We start from the raw sequence: 20907 nt of genomic DNA, 5'->3' as shown, positions 1-20907 counted from the left end.
AACCGCAGAGTTTCAGCACGAGAGATGGAAGAATGGAGCACCTAAACCCGACACCCCAAGAGTTCTATTTATAGGGGCATTTCTGGTGTGCATGTCGTGGCTAAGGTTGGCCATGTCGTGGGGAGCAAGCCGTATCCCCTTCCATTGATTGGACGCCATCAGTCACTTGTCGGGTCACGGCCAAGCTATGCCACATCGTGGGGGCCTGACAACCTCGAATTTTGGACCGCGAACTTGTAAAATCCGTAAATTTCCTATACGAGCTCCGTTTTCGACGTTCTTTATATGTACGCGTAGCTAAAAATGTTATCTACAACTCTCGTTTAGACTTCATCGGCAAATTTTGACTTTATTTTTAATTATTTATTTTTAACGGGCCGGGACACGAAAAGTCCGTTAAAAATCCATAACTTCTTCATCCGGTGTCCGTTTTTGTCAGACTTTTCGCCGTTGCGCTACCAATGTTGAGACCTTAGATTCTCATTTAGGTTGTTTTGGTCAAAAGTATCTCGAGCTCTATTTCGAGTTTTTAGCTGTCTACTACTATACCCGAATCTTGGAAAAATCATAACTTTCTCATATGAAGTCAGATTTGGATGTTCTTTTTTTTTTGTACGCTCACGGTTTTAGGTTATCTATAACTTTCATTTAGATACTTAAGGCTAAAAACTATTGTATTGAAAGTTCACGTTTTTCGTTTAATCGGTGTTGCCGGTTTTGCCGAGAATCTTCGGTTGGTCATAACTTGTTCGTTATAACTCGGATTTTAGGGTTCCTTATATGTACGAAAACCTTGATACGATTCCTACTAATTTATTTAAGCCAAATAATATTTTAGGAAGGTTATATTTTGACTTAAATTTGATTGGTTTTACAATACATTGTCTCAAAATATCGGGTTGTCACAAAATGCCACCATATGAAGCATTATATGGTCGCAAATGCCGTACGTTGTTATGTTGGCTTGAAATAGGACAGAAGATCCTTGGAGGCCCTGAAATGATTCAAGACACCACCGGCAAGATTCAAATCGTACGAGAAAGAATGAAAGCGGCCCAGGATCGACAGAAGTCCTATACGGAAAAGAGAAGACGACCTATAGAATTCCAAGTGGGTGATTTTGTGATGCTAAAGGTATCCCCATGGAAAGGTCTTATGCGATTTGGGAAGAAAGGAAAGTTGAGTCCTAGATTTTTTGGTCCTTTCAAAATCATCCAGAGAATTGGAAGGGAAGCATATCGCTTAGAATTTCCTGAAGATTTGTCAGGTATTCATGATGTGTTTCATGTAAGTTATCTGCGCCAAATGCTTGAGCATCTACGATGAGATAGTTCCATTATCCGAGGTGAAATTGGATAATAAGTTAAGATATGTTGAAGAGCCTGAAGAAATCGTGAATGAAAGAACAACTAAGATAAGCAATAAAGAAGTAGAATTGGTTCTTGTCAAGTGGAAACACCATCGTGGCCCAAACTATACTTGGGAAAATAAGAATGAGATAAAAGCAAAATATCCCCATTTATTTTAATCGATGTAATTTCGGGAACGAAATCCTCAAAAGGAGGAGGTATTTGTAACATACACGTTTTGAAATCATGTTTTGTAATGAATAAAATTGTGAAATATTATGTAAAATTGAGTGTTGAGTTCTAACAGATGGTTTTTACTAGAAATGAAGTAAAACTATGTTTAGAATCACTCAGAAATATATTGGAAGTCTTATAAGATTCCAATTAAAAGCCAAATAGTGAAATTTAGCGAAAATATAAAATTTTAAATAAGTAAAATTTTATTATTTGATGTTGTAGAGACTCTGGTTAGAAACTTGTAGGCGAAAACCTCGTCAAAATCTGAGTTATAACGAAGAACTTATGACCAACCGAAGATCCGCGACAAAATCGGCACGACACCGAATGACGTAAAAAGTGAGTTTTTGATAAACTACTTTTTAGCCTTAGTAATCTAAATAAAAGTCGTAGTATTCGTTAAACCGAGAAATTCGATAAACTACTTTCCATATTTTATTCATTTTGACTTTCCCTGAAGCCCCGAAATCAATTTTCGCACGCCATACACGTCACGAGAAACCCGAGAAGCCCGAGAATTTTATCTTTTCAGTTTTGAAGCCCTACCTTCGCGGAGCCCGATTTTCAATCAAGCTCCCGGTTTTCAACATAGAAAGACATATTTAAAGCCGAAGTGTTGTCCAAATTACTATTTTAACCCCCGGTTCACTTAAGGTGAGTTCAATATATAGGAACAATTGTATGTTATCAGTTATATGTGCTATGTGCTTTTCAGTATTATTATTCTGAGTTATTTTCTCATGTGGATCAGTTTCGTTGGTATGGGAAGAACCGCGAGACGCATGGAACTAGTGGGTGGTAGACGATAGAGGTCGGAAATGAGATGATTTCAGTTGAGTTGTAGCATCTGCTTGGGGTAAAGAGAACTTCATGACTTGTGGGTCGCGATCAGCCGAGATAGTTATCATGAGCAGGAAGTCGGTGAGACATTTTTGGTTTGCGATGAGTAACCTTTGGAGGTTCATCTTTTAGGTCTGGAGCTGACCTGATGCTCAGTGTTGAAAGGGATAATTGAGAGGAAGTTGGGGCTTATGTCTATATATGTCAGACGATGCCTCCAAGTGAGCACGATCTTTTCTTGTGTTTGAGTTCTGGGTTCTTTCCTTCCGATGAGTCCTGATAGTTGTTCAGGTGGTGGTTCCTTAGGGGATTATGACCTTTCCGTTCCTTTTGAGTTACAATTGGGATCAATTAGAGAATAAGAGTTGGAAGAATGTTCATAGGGTCTGTTGGCCGATAGGCGATTAGCAGGATGATGTTTTTCCAGGGTGGTCTGGTAGGGAGATAGACAACTAGAGTTTGGAGAGTTAGATCGAGTATCATAGCGACAGCTGGGTCTGTCCTTTTCGGGGTTGGGAGTTCATGTTGGGTTTATGTATTTTTGAAAGAGATTTTTGTAGGATGTGAGGTCCTTTCAGTGTTGCTTCTCGGACTATTGGGCTCGACCTATGTGTTGATAAGGAGCGATTTCGAGGGTGAAATTTAATTCAAGTGAGGGAGAATTGTAACATCCTGTTCTGGATAGTTTTGTGATTTAAGGCTAATGGGCCTTAATCTAGGTATGAGAAGGTTTTGAGGCTTTGAAATAGAAAGGTTTAGGCCCTTTTGGGATGTGGGTAAGGTAGGTTGTGTGATAAAAGAGTTCCATTTGTGCATTAGAGCCCATTTGTATTGCTAAAGGTGTTGGTTCGGGTTTTTCATAAATTTGGAATCTGAGTTTGAGTGGGCTTCAGGAGAAATAAACTTGATAGAAGTGTAAGGCTTCTCCTAACGTTTTCATGGATATAAGGATCGTCGGAAACGTATTTATAACAAAGAAGTTATGACCTTCAGAAGTTTTGTGGTTTCAGGCTTAGCCGAGTACGTTGGGCGTACACTGGGCGTACTAATGAACAAGGAAGTATATTGGGCGTACTTTGGAGTATGTTGGGTATACTGACCAGGGGTGGTCGCGAATGTTCTTCGGAGTACGCTGTGTTGGATAAGGTGTCTAAGTCCATAACTTATTTGGTATATACTTGACCCGACCCAGCATGGTCCATTTGGGTTGCATCTCATCCAAACTATTTATGGATAATTTTATGAGAGTTATACACATATGTTTATTAATATATTATATGTTATAATATATTAATATGAGATTATGTTATTTAATTAGTTTTAGTCGTAAATTAATTATGAATTAATTTAGAGATTAAAAGGAAGACTAATTAGATTATGGGCTATTGGTTTTATATAGTGTGGGCTAATGCTTTTTTGTTAATGGGCTAGGCTTATATGGAAGTCCATGGATGATCCATGGAGCTTTTAACCCATGGATCCTTGGAAAGGAAAGGTCATGGGTTATTAGGGTTTCACCCTAACCATGCACACTATATAAGCATGCTTATGGAGCATGAAATGGTGCCTAAGTGTAACTAGTGAACTAGTGTGTGTGAGCTTGTGTGTGGCCGAAATATACAAGTGTATAAACTCTCTCAAAGTTTTCCAAGAGTTTGTGGTGTTTTGTGATTCCATTTGAGGCATTCACACTATTGGTGCTTGGCCCTCAAACTCCTCAAGAACCAAACTCATCAACAAGGTATGTAATCTCTTCTAACTCTTTATGTTGAAATGTTCCCCATGCCATGTTAGATAGGTTATAAACCTTGGAAAAATTATTATTTTGCATGTATTTAGACAAAAATAAAACCTTGGGGTTGCATGCACACTTAGGAAGTGTTAGATTGCTCAAAACCCAATAGTGGTATCAGAGCCTAGGCTTGCTTGTTTGAATACTTGATGCAAATTGCTGAAAATCGAAGATTTTATGCTGTCTGCACAGCTGACTCGCCGAGTCCATGAAGGGACTCAACGAGTCCAAGGCAAAACACATCCAACTCGGCGAGTTGGTTCACGCACCCGACGAGTTGGACCCCAAGACAACATATCTTCGAGTTTTGGTGTTGGAATTGGTCTAGAATCATTACCTTAAATTGTTTTGGACTCATAAAACCTGTTTTTGATGTGGTAATGATGATGATGGACCAATTTCAAAGTTATAATCAAAATTTCAAGTTTATATGTGTTCATATGATTCTTGAAATTGTTGATGTGGATGTTCATGTTCATATGAGTTTTGTTAGATCATAGGAATTATTTGCAAATTGTTTGTTAGTTAATTCTTGATCTTAATGTGTTTTAATGGAATTCTTAATTTGTCCTCAAGTTATGGAATTCCAAGAGTTTTCTTTTAAATGATTTTTTAAGAAGTTGTAGGTTACATTTTCTTGAAGAGTTTTTCCCATAATTTTTTATGGACTCCATAACTTGTCCTCAAGTTATGGATTTCCAAGAGACTCTTCATTAAAAGCTTTAAAACACTTAATTAAAACTCATAAGTTATGAATATCCAAATGTTTTTGAAGAGTTACAAAACTTGCCCTCAAGTTTTGGAATTTGGAAAAGTTTCACACACTTTAATAAACTTTAATTCCAACACTTAGAATTTTAAAAGTTAAAATTCAACACTTATACTATTTATAACATTAATGGTTAATTATTATATATATGTATAAGAACAAGTTGTTTTACCGTTAGTAAGCCTCATTCACGAAGTCGGTCTATAAGGTGGGTATAAGGTTGTTGCCTATAAAATGGCGACTTAATGGGTGTATACTCTCACCCACCGCTTGGTTGACTGGTGGAGGGTCGTTAGCCGAACGGGTAAGACAAGGACTTATAAATTCTCATTAAAAGTATAATGACTATTAAAAAGTAACTAAATATTTTTTTATTTAATTCCCAATCTTAGTTACTTTAGGAAAAATGTGAATTTGGTGCTAGCCCATGGAATTCACACTTTGTACCTTACCAAGTCGTTGGTGGAGCGTGTGTGGTTAACCGACACACTAACGTGGACTAGTAAGGATCACGAAGGGTGACTTAATGTTTGTCATAGATCAATGGAGCGTGTGTGGTTAACCGGCACATTGATTAGGTGATAGTATTAAGGTTACCAAGTGAATTGGTATGGTTATTCACACCTTGTTTTGTGATCCTCGGCATCCTAGTCACAAAATTTCAGAGGGCATACTCGAGATTGAAACATGCCATTGAAAAGTTCAATGAATCTCAAAAGATCTAGGAATTTCAAATCCAATTAAAACCTAATAAAATTATTTCGTTTTTCATGGTGGAAATTGGTGAATCGTCATTCGCCTACCTTCAAATATTTTATAGCTTGGATTACGGCATCCCTCTTCCAAATTATAAAATATTGTGTTGGGTCCTAGCCTTAATATTTCATATTGGGTGTTATATTAAGGATTTTGAATCAACTAACTTGATTTTCTCCCATTATAGATGTCTGGTTCAAACAACTATGATCTTCCCAAATCTCTTGAAGATGGTGTCCCTCAACATCATGCTTCACTTCCTCCACCTCCTCTAAGTATTCTCCCTTACCCACAAGTTCTTGAAAAGTTTAAAGTCACTCAATCCCTATTGGCAAGCATAGTCTATGTTTGCTCACATCTTGGAGATAAAGTCACATATTGACAAGCCGGGAGAGTTGGGTGTCAAAGTCTCGTGAAAGTTGGATGTTCAATCACTTTCTTAGTAACATAGTGAGTCTCTTTGGGACTACTATGAGACAGACTATGACATGACCCTTAATGATGTTATCTATTTGCTTGGTGTTGTGGAATCAGCAATGATTTGGAACACCAGTAAAGCAAATTTGATTAAAAGAACAACTTCCCAAGTCTTAAATGGACATTGACAATGGTAGCATTGGATATCTAGAAAAAGATTTCTCTTCCCAATGGAAAGGGATCGGCCATAGTCAACTCGGTTGACCAAATGGTAAAGAGAAAGGCTAAGTCTGAGATAGTCTCATGTGCCATTACCAAAGGGTCCATGTGTTTTGGTACCAAAGGAAAGGGCACTGATTGCGAAGCTGCTATATTTACCTGAAAGGTCATAAGATAGATCAAGTCAAAAAGTTTGACTCTACTTCAGTTAAAGCCACTGACTAACTCTATTAAGTTCCTATTCGGAGATTCTTATTACATAATGTGAATGGGTCACATGTTGATTTTTTAAGAATCAAAGAAAAGATAGGAAACTTAAAGAAGTATATGCTGATTCTGATTGCGAAGATGGGTTTCGATCGCATGGTTCGGTAATCAGAATTTTGAGCTGTTGCTTAAGAGTTATAATATATTGCTTATGAATAGATAACAACAAGGTTTTCATGTGGATTGTAAGGATAAGTTTTTCCGCAAAGTTTTAAAATAAAAGAAAAAAAGGGTTTTAATTTTATTTATTTTAAAAATATCCTTACAATGGCATCTGTGGAAAATTGTTGCTTATATGTTTCCAGTAATAGTAATATTGGAAAGTGGATTTGATTCTTTCATTTGTGGTAGTGTCTGAATTTACCAAATGAAGAAAGTTTTTCATCACCCAAGTTTCAATTGGATAGAAACTTGGAATCATACAAGTTGTATTGTATGATGAATGAGAATTTTCATCTTTGAAAATTAAGACTAATTCTTTGATCACATGTATATGTGAGTCAATTGAAGGACTAAGGAATTAGGTACACTGGGTGTGCGCTGGTCAAGGTCCACCACAAAGATTGATTTGTCATGATTTACTAAAGATTAGTAAATATGATTATACTTATAAGGTTAAGTATAATTCTGTAACATTGGAAAGGTTTCAATGTATGACAAAACAAATGAGAAGAATCAAATTAGGCAGAAAGATAAAAGTTTCTGAAATCTGAAAGGTGGGAGAGTACTTTAGTATCATATTTCATGATCATTTTAATGATTATGAAACCATATCACAAATTCATACTCTAAGGACGTCTTAGTGCATTGTTATGGCTAAGAAGAGAGGTCATGAATTGTTGCATTGGTTAAAATCAAGAAGATGAGTCATACTTCGTTCCAAAACAATTCTTAGAGTCATACTCCAAGATTGTAACATTGAGTGACATAAATTAAGGTTTAAAACACTTATCAAATGTAAGAGTAAAATGTTTTCTACTCTTGTACATTTGAGATTGGTAAGTTATGATGTCTTGGATGAGACAAAGACCAACTAAGACCAATTGTGTAAAGTGTTAGTCTTGATAAGAATCCGCACTATCCCTTGAATATTTGTTTTGTCAAGGAATGGTTCTTGACTGGGGAAACTTATATGTTAAGGGGATAGTGGGAGCCTTAAAGATCCTAAAAGAGTTTCAAGATTTCATCAAGAGTAAAACCTGTAATTTATCACTAGCACACGACTTAAGGTTTGCAACCTATCGTGTTGACATAATTCTTATTTCTGTACCTACTTCAAATAAGTTGAATTTGCATGTGAGTTATCAGAGTTCATCTTGGAAGCATTGGTGGGCCTTGTGCTACCAAGGTGACAAGAAACTAAGATTGAACAAGTTTAATCCATGTAAGGCTAAATTTGTCACTAACCTTATCTTGTGATTATGGTTTTGAAAAATTCGCATGGATAGGAACTCATACACTATAAAATCTAAGTGTCATAAGGTTTCTCTCCGATTCATGAGAATAATGGTAGGGAAACGCTTTCACTAAGTAGATTTTAAGTAGATAGTAATTGTGTTATTTGCATTTTCAAAAGTCGTTAGTGGAGCGTGTGTGGTTAACCGGCACACTAACATGGACTTGTGAGAAATAGAAAATGCCTAAGCAATTGAGACTATGATTACGACATCCCTTTTCATATTTCTGAAAATTGTTTAGACACACATATGAGCTATCTAAGAAAGGGTGTATGAATCTAAATTTCAGAAGTCCAGCAGATTTCTGGAAATATATCAGAGCTAGTGGGAGCATAAGTGTTATGCTAATAATCATCATGATAGTGGGAGCATGATAATTATGATTAGTATTGCAAGCTAGCAATGTTAATTATAGAAAAAAAAAGTTTCAATTCGTGAAGTTGCAGGGGTTGAAAAAGTCGTTTTGCTATAATTAAGGGAGAGAAAATTATACTTCATTTCAATTCTAGAAGCTTGAATTGAGATTTTAATCATCTTTAGTCAAGGACATATATATGAATTTTATGTCTGAATGGTTCGACTTAAGGAAATTCTATATATATTGCGTTCTCAAAATTCAATTATGTCTACGGCATCCCTCTTCATAGTTAAATCTTGAAAACATGGCAAATAAAAAAATATTGTAGCAAAAGATTGGTCTAGTATCATGTCTTTATGTGAGACATCATGAATCGTGTCCCATATGCTTCGTATATAGGATCGATTTCATGTGCTATAATATTCATCCTTTCTAAATTTTCCAAATGCTTAAGGCATTGAGAAGGGAAAGGTCTAGAACTGGATATGACTAAAGTGATTAAGCAATTGTCGAGGACAAATCTGAGGTTCGCCAAAGATTGGTTGATCAGGTAAAGTTGGAAGTATGATGTAAGTTGTCGGAAAGGACCGTATTGACATGTTCTGAAAAGAAGTAACTCTTGTTCGGAAATGATAGTCAAAATGGGACTATGGAAATGTCTCCATAGGTGGAAGTTATTCAATCTATGTAAGATTACAAAACCTTAATGCAAGAAGGATGTTCAAAGTAATGTACTTTGAATATGAGACTTCCGTTCCATAGAAGTTGACCTTCTTTGGAATACTCTGTAATGACTGGTGACAAGGTTTTGGTGACTTTGTGCGTAATCATTACAAGAGGAACATTGCATAAAAGTTTAAAATCTAACTTTTTGTTTTGGTAAATGATAGGAATCGGGGATTCTCACATTTACAATAAGGATTTGGGATTGTGAAATGAGTATCATTGGAATCATGTTCAATTGATCTTCATCACAATGTAAGGATCATAGACAAACATAGTGTGCATACTTGGAGTATGGCCTAACTATTGTTTAGAAAAACAAAGTGTACATTCTAGGATCATGGGACGACTATTGTTTTATTCAAGTCTTAAGTTGATTATTTGAAACATTGAATAATGTGTAATCAATATGGTGATAAATAAAAGGTGGTTTTATTTATATTCAAAAGGGTTCTGAGACCATATGGGATTCGATTATTATTGTGTTTCACTTTGCATGTTTTGACTTCCAAAGTAGCTAGGTTATTCTTTTCGAATGACTAAGTTATTTAAACACTCCACAGTCGTTCATATGTTGGAAGTAGGTATGAATCAAGACTGTCATGAATCGGGTTTGTAGATGGCTAAATGGGTTTAGTCATAGAAATGGTTGCTGCAACATTCATGAGTACTCATAAGTTATGAGTATTGGTATAAACCCATGCTCACTTGTATCACTTCATGGAATTTAACTCAAGTGATCGTGAGACGATAATATCATATAAATCTTCAAACCTAGAGATATGAGTTGTTTCCTATGAGTTGGTTGTGCATTGATTGCATGTAAACGCATCAGTAACTTGATGTTATAAAACGTGCCTTTGTGTACAATTCAAGAAGTAGTAGAACAAGCATATGAGTCAAAGTTTATCTGTTCCTTCTAGAAATAGAAGCGATATCTGGGCCCCTCGATGATTTTGTTGTGACCTATGTACCGGCCGGTCAGAACTAAGTTGATGTGTTCGATTAAGTTCTTTGTCAAACAAATCGGAAATCGGGAAACAAACTGTTGGACAATAAGTACGACGTTGTTCCATGTATTTGTCCAGCTGATATAATGAAGACAGAGGATTATATGATCGCTTATCTAAAATAGCGCTTCATAGTTCAACAGAGTCTTCATAGTTCAACGGAGTTTTCGAGAGCTACGATTGCTGGTTGGTTCCTGAAGTAACATACGCAAATATAGTTATTAGACTTATCCAAGTGGGAGTCTGTTGGATAAGGTGTCTAAGTCCATAACTTATTTGGTATATACTTGACCCGACCCGACATGGTCCATTTGGGTTGCATCTCATCCAAAGTATTTATGGATAATTTTATGAGAGTTATACACATATGTTTATTAATATATTATAAGTTATAATATATTAATATGATATTATGTTATTTAATTAGTTTTAGTCTTAAATTAATTATGAATTAATTTAGAGATTAAAAGGAAGACTAATTAGATTATGGGCTATTGGTTTTATATAGTGTGGGCTAATGCTTTTTTGTTAATGGGCTAGGCTTATATGGAAGTCCATGAATGATCCATGGAGCTTTTAACCCATGGATCCTTGGAAAGGAAAGGTCATGGGTTATTAGGGTTTCACCCTAACCATGCACACTATATAAGCATGCTTATGGAGCATGAAATGGTGCCTAAGTGTAACTAGTGAACTAGTGTGTGTGAGCTTGTGTGTGGCCGAAATATACAAGTGTATAAACTCTCTCAAAGTTTTCCAAGAGTTTGTGGTGTTTTGTGATTCCATTTGAGGCAGTCACACTATTGGTGCTTGGCCCTCAAACTCCTCAAGAACCAAACTCATCAACAAGGTATGTAATCTCTTCTAACTCTTTATGTTGAAATGTTCCCCATGCCATGTTAGATAGGTTATAAACCTTGGAAAAATTATTATTTTGCATGTATTTAGATAAACATAGATCCAAGGTTTATTAGCGTTGCATGCACACTTAGGAAGTGTTAGATTGCTCAAAACCCAACACGCTGGGCGTACCATATATATGTTGGGAGTACGCTGATCAGCCGTGAACCCGATTTTAGGGTCTTGGACCATATTTAAGCTCCTTATCTCATAACCTAACCCTAATATCTTTATCCTCCATCCCTCTAAACCTTAGAAATCTACCCTAAGCCACCATTTGAGTGATTCTTGAGCATTTTGGTGATTTAGTGAGTTTTTGGTACACATTGTGGAAGAAGGAGTTCCTTAAGGAAGCATTGCTTGGCCTGGAGGTTGTGGATCCAATCCCTAATCAGGTTGATGTAGCTCTAGAAAGCATAAAGTTTGAATCTTGTTGCCTTTCTCATTTTTGGGCCTGGAGTGTTGGGTCTAGATTTTGGACTGGTTGTAACAGAGTTTTGGACCAGAGGAATATGTATATATATATATATATATATCTGTGTGTGTGTATGTGTGTGTGTGTGCGCTTTGGGCCCTTGGTTGGGCTTGCCATTTATATTTTAGAATTTGGGCCTCGGGAGAGTCTATTTACTAGTCCAATTGATTTATATTATTGATGGGCTAGTTAGTGGGTTACCTCTATACCTTATGAGTGAGAGTTTGGACTTAGTTCCTAATTGAGTGAATTGTGGGATTGGCTCAGAGATAGAGGCCGGTCCACAGCAGCAGTGTTTTTAGGGGTTTTTCATCATTCGAGGTGAGTCTTCTCACTATACTTTACGTAGAGTGATATTTATGTGTGACAAGAGGGTCGTATGTGCTCATTTGAGTTATGCAGTTTGTCTGTGTGATATATATGCTATGTTATGTGATATCGAGACCGGACCAGAGGGTCCAACGAGTTGTGAGACCGGAGGGTCCTCACTGAGACCGGAACGGAGGGTCTAATGAGCGATGAGACCTGAGGGTCCTCAATGAGACCGAACCAGATGGTACAACGAGCCATGGGATTGGAGGGTCCCACTGAGACACATAGGCCGGAGGGTCTTACAGAGTTATAGCCTCGAGTGGCTAATATGTTGTATGTGGTACTTTGGGGAACTCACTAAGCTTCGTGCTTACCATGTTACGTGATATGCATTTCAGGTTTTCCCAGGATCGTGGTAACGCACCGGCTTGATTGTACACACCAGAGTAGGAATTACATTTTGAGGATCTTGGAGTACAAATCAAACAATTATGGAGTTGTGTTTTGTAAATTAAATCAATGAGATTTTTGTGAAATGTGCTACGAGAATTATATGATTTAAAATGAAAAATTTGTTTGAAAATTTATGTTGTTACAACTTGGGTTTCAATGATCCTGACTCTCCACTGCAGTTCCAATTACAATTCCCTTTGTGATAGGCCTTGTTGTTATTGTTGATGAAGTTATAATTGATGTTTTTGGTAGAGATGTTGGAATTTGTTTAGTCAACACTTTACCAACCACCTTCGCATCACCATTAACACTTCCATAACCCCCTTCTCCTTTATATCCACTTCTAATGCCAAAAATTCTCCTTTCTCCCCCTTGCATACCTGTGCTCACAGGCAGGTCAGTCGTTGGCATAAAATTTGCAAACATCGCATGTGGGGCCAATTCATTGTGAATTGAGGACTCTAACATGCGAAAATTTTCATTGAAAAACTCAGGAGATACAATCGAAGTCTTTGAAGAATAATACTTGGACATAAGATCCTTTAACTCTTGCAACAATCTATCAACATTGCCAAAACTAGTAACATCCATCCTAGCCTTGTTATCAAACTTCAGAACCAATGAAGAGTAGAGTTCAACGGCTTTTGCAACAGCGTCAACAATTACATCTACCTTATTGTGAAGAGTAGAAGAATTCTTATCTACGGTAGCTATCTCGTTCGTCACGTCTTCATGTAACTCTTGAATATTTAGATTTACATTTTCTCGAACAGCCTTCACATCTTGAACATATAGAACATGTCGAGACTTAGCAGTGGCCTTTAAATCACGAAATGCAACATCGAAAGAATTAGACTGAAATTTAACCTTTAGCTCATTGTTCTTATCCATTCTGTCATGATTATCCATAAGAGGATGCTTTTGAGCTTCCAACGTGACATCAACTTCAAGACTAGATATCAAATGTTTCCTCCTCAATTAGACTCAAGTTGAAGCAATGAGTTTAACTTACTGTTTAGAATCTTCAACTACTTTCTTGACATCAACATGTGATCAGGAATGTTCTCTTCTTCAGAACTAAACTGAATTTAAGCAAAGGACCCCACAAACCCTCCATCATCCATTTCATCTTCATGAACTCATTGTGGTTTTTTAGGAGATTGGGAAGGAAAAAAAGATGTAATCGGTTGTTTTATAATGGTATCAAAAGTAGGAGAATAAGTGAATGAAGGATTATGATATGGATTGGGAACAATATAAGGTGGTAACGAAATGGTAGTGTAAAGGACAAAAGTGTGAATAGATAAAGATGTAACGAAAGTAGGATGACCCTGGGCTTCGTTAGTCAATACTCATTCACCTATATGAACATTTACATCCGTATCAGATTTGTGTGCATTGACGTTTGAAGTTCGAACCTCCTCATTTAATGATTCAGTATGCGAAACTTTAAGTGGTACGACCAGTGTCTTCTCAGGAATAGAATGTGTTATTTGTTCACCATGATTAATGGTTGTGTCCATTTTAGAAGTTTCCATATTTCCATCAAGATTTCCATTCTCCTCGTCATTCGACTTAACTGGAGAATCCCTCACATGTGAAGAATGACCTAGTATAGTATCAATAATGGGAGTTTCCAGAACCACTTCTTCATCAGCTTAATTTTCTTACAAAACTAATTTCCTCTGGTTGTGTTTCTTCTGTTTCGAGGGAATGTGTTTGGCCATTTCTTCAGCATGCCTTTTCTTTGATTGTGCAGAAATAGGTGTTGGAATTTCACAAAAATCACCCCCTTTCAATTCACTTGTTGTTTGTAATGAAGTTTCAGTGAAAAGCTTGTAGATCATTTACTGGAATGGTAAGCCATTTTCTTCAGCTTTTTATGAAAACCAGACTTCATAGCAACTACCTATTTTTCTAGAATAACTGGTTTGGATACTATCGACTATGAATCCTTTTTCTTTGAAATTTTATCACCTTTAAGAGTTTTCTTCAACACTTTCTCAAGACTAGCATCTAGAGGACTAACCCGAACTTTCTTCTTGAATCCTCTACGCCTTTTCGAAGAACCTTCATTTGAGCCATCCAACAACTTTCTAGTCTCAATTGAAGGATTAACAGATGTCAAATATTTGACTAAAATTGGATTTACAGGATCCACTTTTTGAAACACCACATCAGGAATACGAGCCACAGTGGAAAAAACATCTATATCATCCTCCACAGTCTTAAGATAATGATAGGTGGCAAACTCAGCTAATTCATCACTTTCAGAAACCATAATCCCTTCTTTTTAATAGACAAATTATAAGTTCATGCTCCAATATCGACCACACAAAACCCCAACAACAACATTTGAGTTATCGATACTCTTGATAAATTCCTTTCAAAGTTGAGTCGCATAATCCACTTGTAAGACATAGTCGATTCCAGCAACCAGAGAATACACTCCAAACGACCTTTTTCTAACCCAACTGTTCTTACAGTTAAACATCGAATATAGATACCAAACAGAAAATTCCAGATACATGGTAAACAAGACTTCTTGAAATCACTAATCATAGTAAGAACAGGTTAATGACCCATCTCGTTGAACACGTGAATGATTTGTGCATTGGTAACCTTATAAAAGGTTCAACATTGAGAATATTCAGAATTTGAGCAAAAATTTTCTTCATTAACCTGAATTTCTTGTCATTCACCAGTTGGAAAGTAACAAGTTGCACTGTCCTGCCGTAAGTATCAGTAAAACAAGCAATCAAGAGCCAAGTGAGAGAAACTACAAACAAACTGAACATGGCCGTGGACAACACAAAATTTTGAAGAGCAACTATTAGCATCTATAACCCTTCTAGATAAGCATCAACATCACCAACAACTTGAAAATTGGTACTTTGAATCTTTATGAGTGGGTAAGAAGTAATATAATCAGTGGTTTGGGATTGATTAGCAGCCATGGTTAGGGTTTTAATGTTCTTAAAGAAATCAGAGAAAATCAAGGCACAAATCTTTTTGAGAATTTGAAGTAGGTGTAAACTTGGAATTGATCCCTGAAAACCCTTTTTATAGTTGCTTTGAAATTTGAATTTGAAGCGGTTTTAGCATTAAATGTAGCTGACGTGGCTCCTTGAAAATCGCTCCAGTCACCGGAAAAGTAGCCATGCTTGACAAAGGGATCATCACTTTTTCCTTGAAAACCGAAATGGAACACAAAACATCACATCACACAGGCTATTAACTTTCCCCAAGAGAATGAGAACCGTCAAAAACCTTTGAAATGGAGGTTGGGCTCTTTCAATTTTGTGTTTTAAAGCGAAGTCATGTGCCAGACTTTCGAAATCATCAACCTGAGTTGGTATTACTCAGAACCTCAAGGATTTCATGAGTGCATAAGTGTTCCAAATAAAAAGATAAGAATCAAGATAAGAAATTTGAATGTTGTGATGTCAAAATTCTTTCAACACAAAAGAAATATGATCCTGGGTAAAGATCGCTTCGTTATTCATCAAGAGAGATGACTAACAATATGTGTGGTTTCCTATGAATTACAATCGAATACTTATAGAGAAGTGTCGAAGGACCTCTTTTCTCAAGATTTGTGGGTAGCTAACAAATTTCCTTACAAAATACATCTAAACATAAGAGTAACAAATTGTAAACGAAATTACATGTATGATCAGTGTAGTCAATGACAAGTAGGCTTTGGAAAAAATATTAAGTAACTAAGATTGCAAATGACACTCATATGGAAATCATATTCTTCAAATCTAAATTATTCCTGAATCCTATTGGGTAACAAATGTTGTGGGGTTCGAACATTTGATCAAGATACTAAAAAAGAAAGAATATGATTTTGAGCATCGAAAATTAGTACAGAAACAAATGTTTCGTCAAAATCTGGAATAAAATTCCCTGTCAATTCCTTAAATGGTTCAAAATTTTGGGTTTCACTTTCATCACGGTCTCATGAATTCAGATCATTAACACAGATGTTTCATATATCTAGATTTTGATTGGTTTATACCAAAAATCTCTTGGACATATGTCATTGAGTGTGAAAGTATAAGAAACTTAGGATGAAAAAAATTGGTTTAAGATTCAAAAGTACCTCTGTTGTATCTGGACCAAGCAGGAAACTCTTAACTCATCTGAGAAGAGTAAGGTAGCTCAGGTACTATCGTGAATACAACCTGATTGTGAAGGAATTTCCATGATGAAAATACCATTAACGCTTTCGAAAACAAAATGAGTCATGGAGGTTTGGGTCGACATGTTGCACCATGCTTCTAGGGACATCCTAACTAGGATAAAGTTTTGAAATTGTACCTTTTCCTCAAGAAGCTATCAAGAACGAACAAAAATCTTCGCTACATTCTACATATGAAAATATTAACCAAACAAAAATATTTTTGGATTTTTGAGTTTTTTAAAGAAAAATAAAAAAAATATATTAAAATCTTTTTGATATATTTTATTTTTGAAATAGAAAAAGAAATGAAAATCTTTTTGTGTTTTTGGATTTTTGGTAAAGAAAGACAAAAAAAAATCATTGTACCTGACTAGCGAAAATTTGAAAATAGCAAAAGTAACGAAGTTGTTGACAAACCAATTTTCCATGATGTTGAATTTGAAGCATGTTGAAGCATTGACCATGAACAGTAACCACTGAACCGACAGTTTTCGACGATTGTGCCTTATCATTTTATCGAAGATTGTACCAGAACTAAATTTGCATCCAACATTCCTAAGACATTCAAAATTCTCATGAAAGATTTTTTGTCCAATGGTTTTCTAAAAGTATCAGCAGGATGATCAGTATTTTTTACAAAATGAACTTCAATGTTTCCTTCCTTAACATGATCTTTGATGAAGTGATAATGAAGAGCAATCTGCTTTGTTTTTGAAAGTTGCACAGGGTTGTGACAAATGTGTTTGGCACTTTGTCAATAACAATACAACACAATTTTCTTCATGTTGATTACATAATCATGCAGTTGACTTTGAATCCATATTATTTGAGAAGTGCAAGGTACAACAAAAACATATTCTGCTTCTGCCGTGGAAATCGAAACACATGTTTGTTTCTTCGATTGCCATCTCACAAGCTTCCTATCCAGTAATTGACATCCACCACTTGTGATTTTTCGATCTAATTAACACCCACCCAGATGTAAATCTGGAAATGATTGAATGAAAAAAAAATCCCGTTTTCGATGGATACCACAATCCTAACAAAATGGTGCCTTTAAGATAGTGAAAATATTTTTCACTGCAGTAAAATGAGGTTCTCTAGGATTCGATTGGTACCTAGCACAATTGCACACATAAAACATGATATCAGGTCTACAAGCAGTTAGATATAGTAACAAACCTATCATGCTTCGATAGAATGTGATATCAACAGCTGGTTTTTCTAATGAAGGACTTAGTCATGTGCCAACTGCCATCGGTACTCTCAACTTAGTGCTATTCGTCATTCCAAACTTTTCAAGAATATTTCGTGTGTACTTCTCTTATTTGATAAAAGTCCCTTCTCTGCTTTGACGAATATTTAATCCAAGAAAATTGTTTATTTTCCCCATCATGCTCATCTCAAACTGACTTTTCATCATGTTTTCAAATTCTAAGGACAATTGAGGGTCATTGGAACCAAAAATAATATCATCAACATAAATTTGAATAAGCATGAGGTGATTCCTAACTTTCTTTTGAAAGAGAGTCAGATCAATAGATCCTTGTTTAAATTTCGAAGATTTCTAAAACTTAGTAAGACTAGCATACCAGGCACGAGGGGATTGTTTAAGACCATAAATAGTTTTGTCTAATACATAATAATGATCATGGTAGTGAGAATTGACAAAACCTGATGGTTATTCAACATAAACCGTCTATTCAAGAATACAATTGAGAAATGCACATTTAACATCCATTTGATAAAGATCAAAATCCTTGTGTGCTGTATAGGCTAAAAAAATTGAACAGCCTCGAGTCTTGGGACAGGGGCGAAGGTTTCTTCATAATCGATGTCTTCTTGTTGTGAATATCCTTTAACAATCAGTCTAGCCTTATTTCTCACAATGTCTCCTTCTTTATGCGTTTTATTTTTAAAAATCCATTTCAAACCAATTATCAAGGTTTCTTTTGGTTATGGTACAAGTCTCCACACTTTATTCCTTTCAAACTCAGCCAATTCGGATTGCATAGTAATAATCCAATCAGGATCATCTATAGCAATCTTTACTAACTTTGGTTCATTTTTTGATATAAAAACATTAAATATACAAAATTCCTGGTCAGTATTGAGTACCTCATTTTTCTCATGAAATTGAGTCCTCGTTAATACTCCAGCTTGTGGATCTCCAAGGATTTGTTCATGTGGATGATTTCGAGTCCATCTATCCAAAGGAGGATATGTTGGATCAAAATCTAAGGGTGCATCTTCGAACATTTCTTCAATTTCAGATCACTCACCTGCATTTGAGAAGTTATGATTAATATCATGAAATACATCATTTTGTACATTCGAAACATATGTATATGTCCAACTCCCCCCCCCCCCCCTCAACGATTGGATTATTATCAAGATTCTCCCCCTCCACATCAACACTCATTCTTTCTATCTCCCCTTCGAAAGTATGCTCCCCCTCAATTTGAGCATTCGACATAATTAGTAGACTTTCATTGTTTCCTGAAGAGTTTGTTGATGATAACAAATCACTGCTATCCTGAGTGAGAATAGATTGATCTGAATGTTCCAAAGCTTCAGGCACATTATTATCAACATCAATCATTTTTGCATCAATGGCACGATCTGGAACACCAAAAATCAAATCATAATCAAAATCCAACGAAGGCACAAATTGAGATTCATTATTTGATTCATTCATTATTGGTTTTTGTTCGAAGATTTTATTCACTTGTTTAAAATAATAATCACCAAAAGTGAGATTAAACGTTTCTTCGATTTTTCTCGTTCATTTTTTTAACACTCTATAAACAAACAAATTGAGCGAATATCCCAAAAATATCCCTTCATCAGCTTTTGGCTGAAATTTTGAAAGATTATCCTTGAGATTCATAACAAAGCACCTGCATCCAAAAATATGAAAGAAATTAACATTTGGTTTTTAGTTATTTATAAATTTATAAGGAGTAGTGTTAAAACGACAATGATTAAACGATCGGTTTTGCATAAAACAAGCAATAGAGATTGCTTTAGCCCATAGATATTTAGGAGGATTCGCATACGTGAGCATTTTTTTGGCAGATTCACACAGTCAACGATATCTTCGTTTTACAACACCATTCTTATAACACCGTAAATTTTGAAACCAAAATTTTCATTTTCAAACACAATAAAACACATGTCACATTTTATCAAAAATATCAAGTATCAAATATCAATACGTATTTCAAAAGTTTTTTATCACGAATCTAGAATCCACCAAAAATATAACTCCAGCTCAGGTGTGCGTACAATCAAGTCGGTGCCTTCCCGCGATTCTCGGAAGTACCTAAAACACATAACACATAACTGATGGGTTTTGAGCATTCTAACACTTCCTAAGTGTACATGCAACCCTAATAACCTTGGATCTATGTTTGTCTAATTTGTCATGCAAAGTTGATTTCCAAGGTTATATTCCTATCTAGCATACATGGGGAACAATTTTAACATAAAGTATAGATAGAATAACTTACCTTGTTGTTGCTTGTGTTCCTTGAAACCTTGTGAGCCTAGCACCCCAAGTGTGATGCCTCAAATGCTTCACACAACACCAAATGCTCTTGGAAGAACTTATGAGAGAATACTCACTTCACAAAATCGGCCAAGCCCTCTATATTCTTAGTGTGTATGTGTTGTAGCCGATTTTAGGTGGAGACATGTTTCTTATATAGTGTTGATACATCTAGGGTTAAACCCTAATGTGTCATGACTCTTCATTTCCATGACCCATGGGTTTGTAACTCCCATGGAGCATCATTGGAGCATCCTATGGGTGGAACCCAACTTGATGATCCATGGAGCCTTTTAGCCCACTATACAAGATATGGATGATTTACTTAATCAACCCATATATTTAATTACTTATCTTTTGATCACTTAATTAATTCTAAATTAATTCTTGATCAAACTAATCAAATAATATTATTAATATATCAGAACTTATAATATATTAATAATCTCCAAGCGTTATTTCTCTCATTTAGTCTATCCAATTGCATGGTGCCATGCAACCCAAATGGACCATGCCGGGTCGGGTCAAGTACATACCAGAAATAGTTATGGACTTAGACACCTTATCCAACAGTCTCCCACTTGGATAAGTCTAGTAACTATTACTGCAAGTATGACTTCAGGAACCGATCGGCAATCGTAGCTCTTTACAAGGTTTCTCGAAACTTGAGAAGATGATGGTACGCCATTTAAGATAAGTGATCATATAATCCTCTGTTCTAGATATCAGTCGGACAAATACATGGAACAATGTCTTACTTATTGTCCAACATTTGTTTCCCGATTTCCGATTTGTTTGACAAAGAACTTTATTGAACACATCAATTTAGTTCTG

The sequence above is a fragment of the Lactuca saligna genome, chromosome 4 (genome assembly GCF_052625555.1).
Source record: "Lactuca saligna cultivar CGN05327 chromosome 4, ASM5262555v1, whole genome shotgun sequence".
NCBI classification, from domain to species: Eukaryota; Viridiplantae; Streptophyta; class Magnoliopsida; order Asterales; family Asteraceae; genus Lactuca; species Lactuca saligna.
This window is presented reverse-complemented; position numbering follows the sequence as displayed.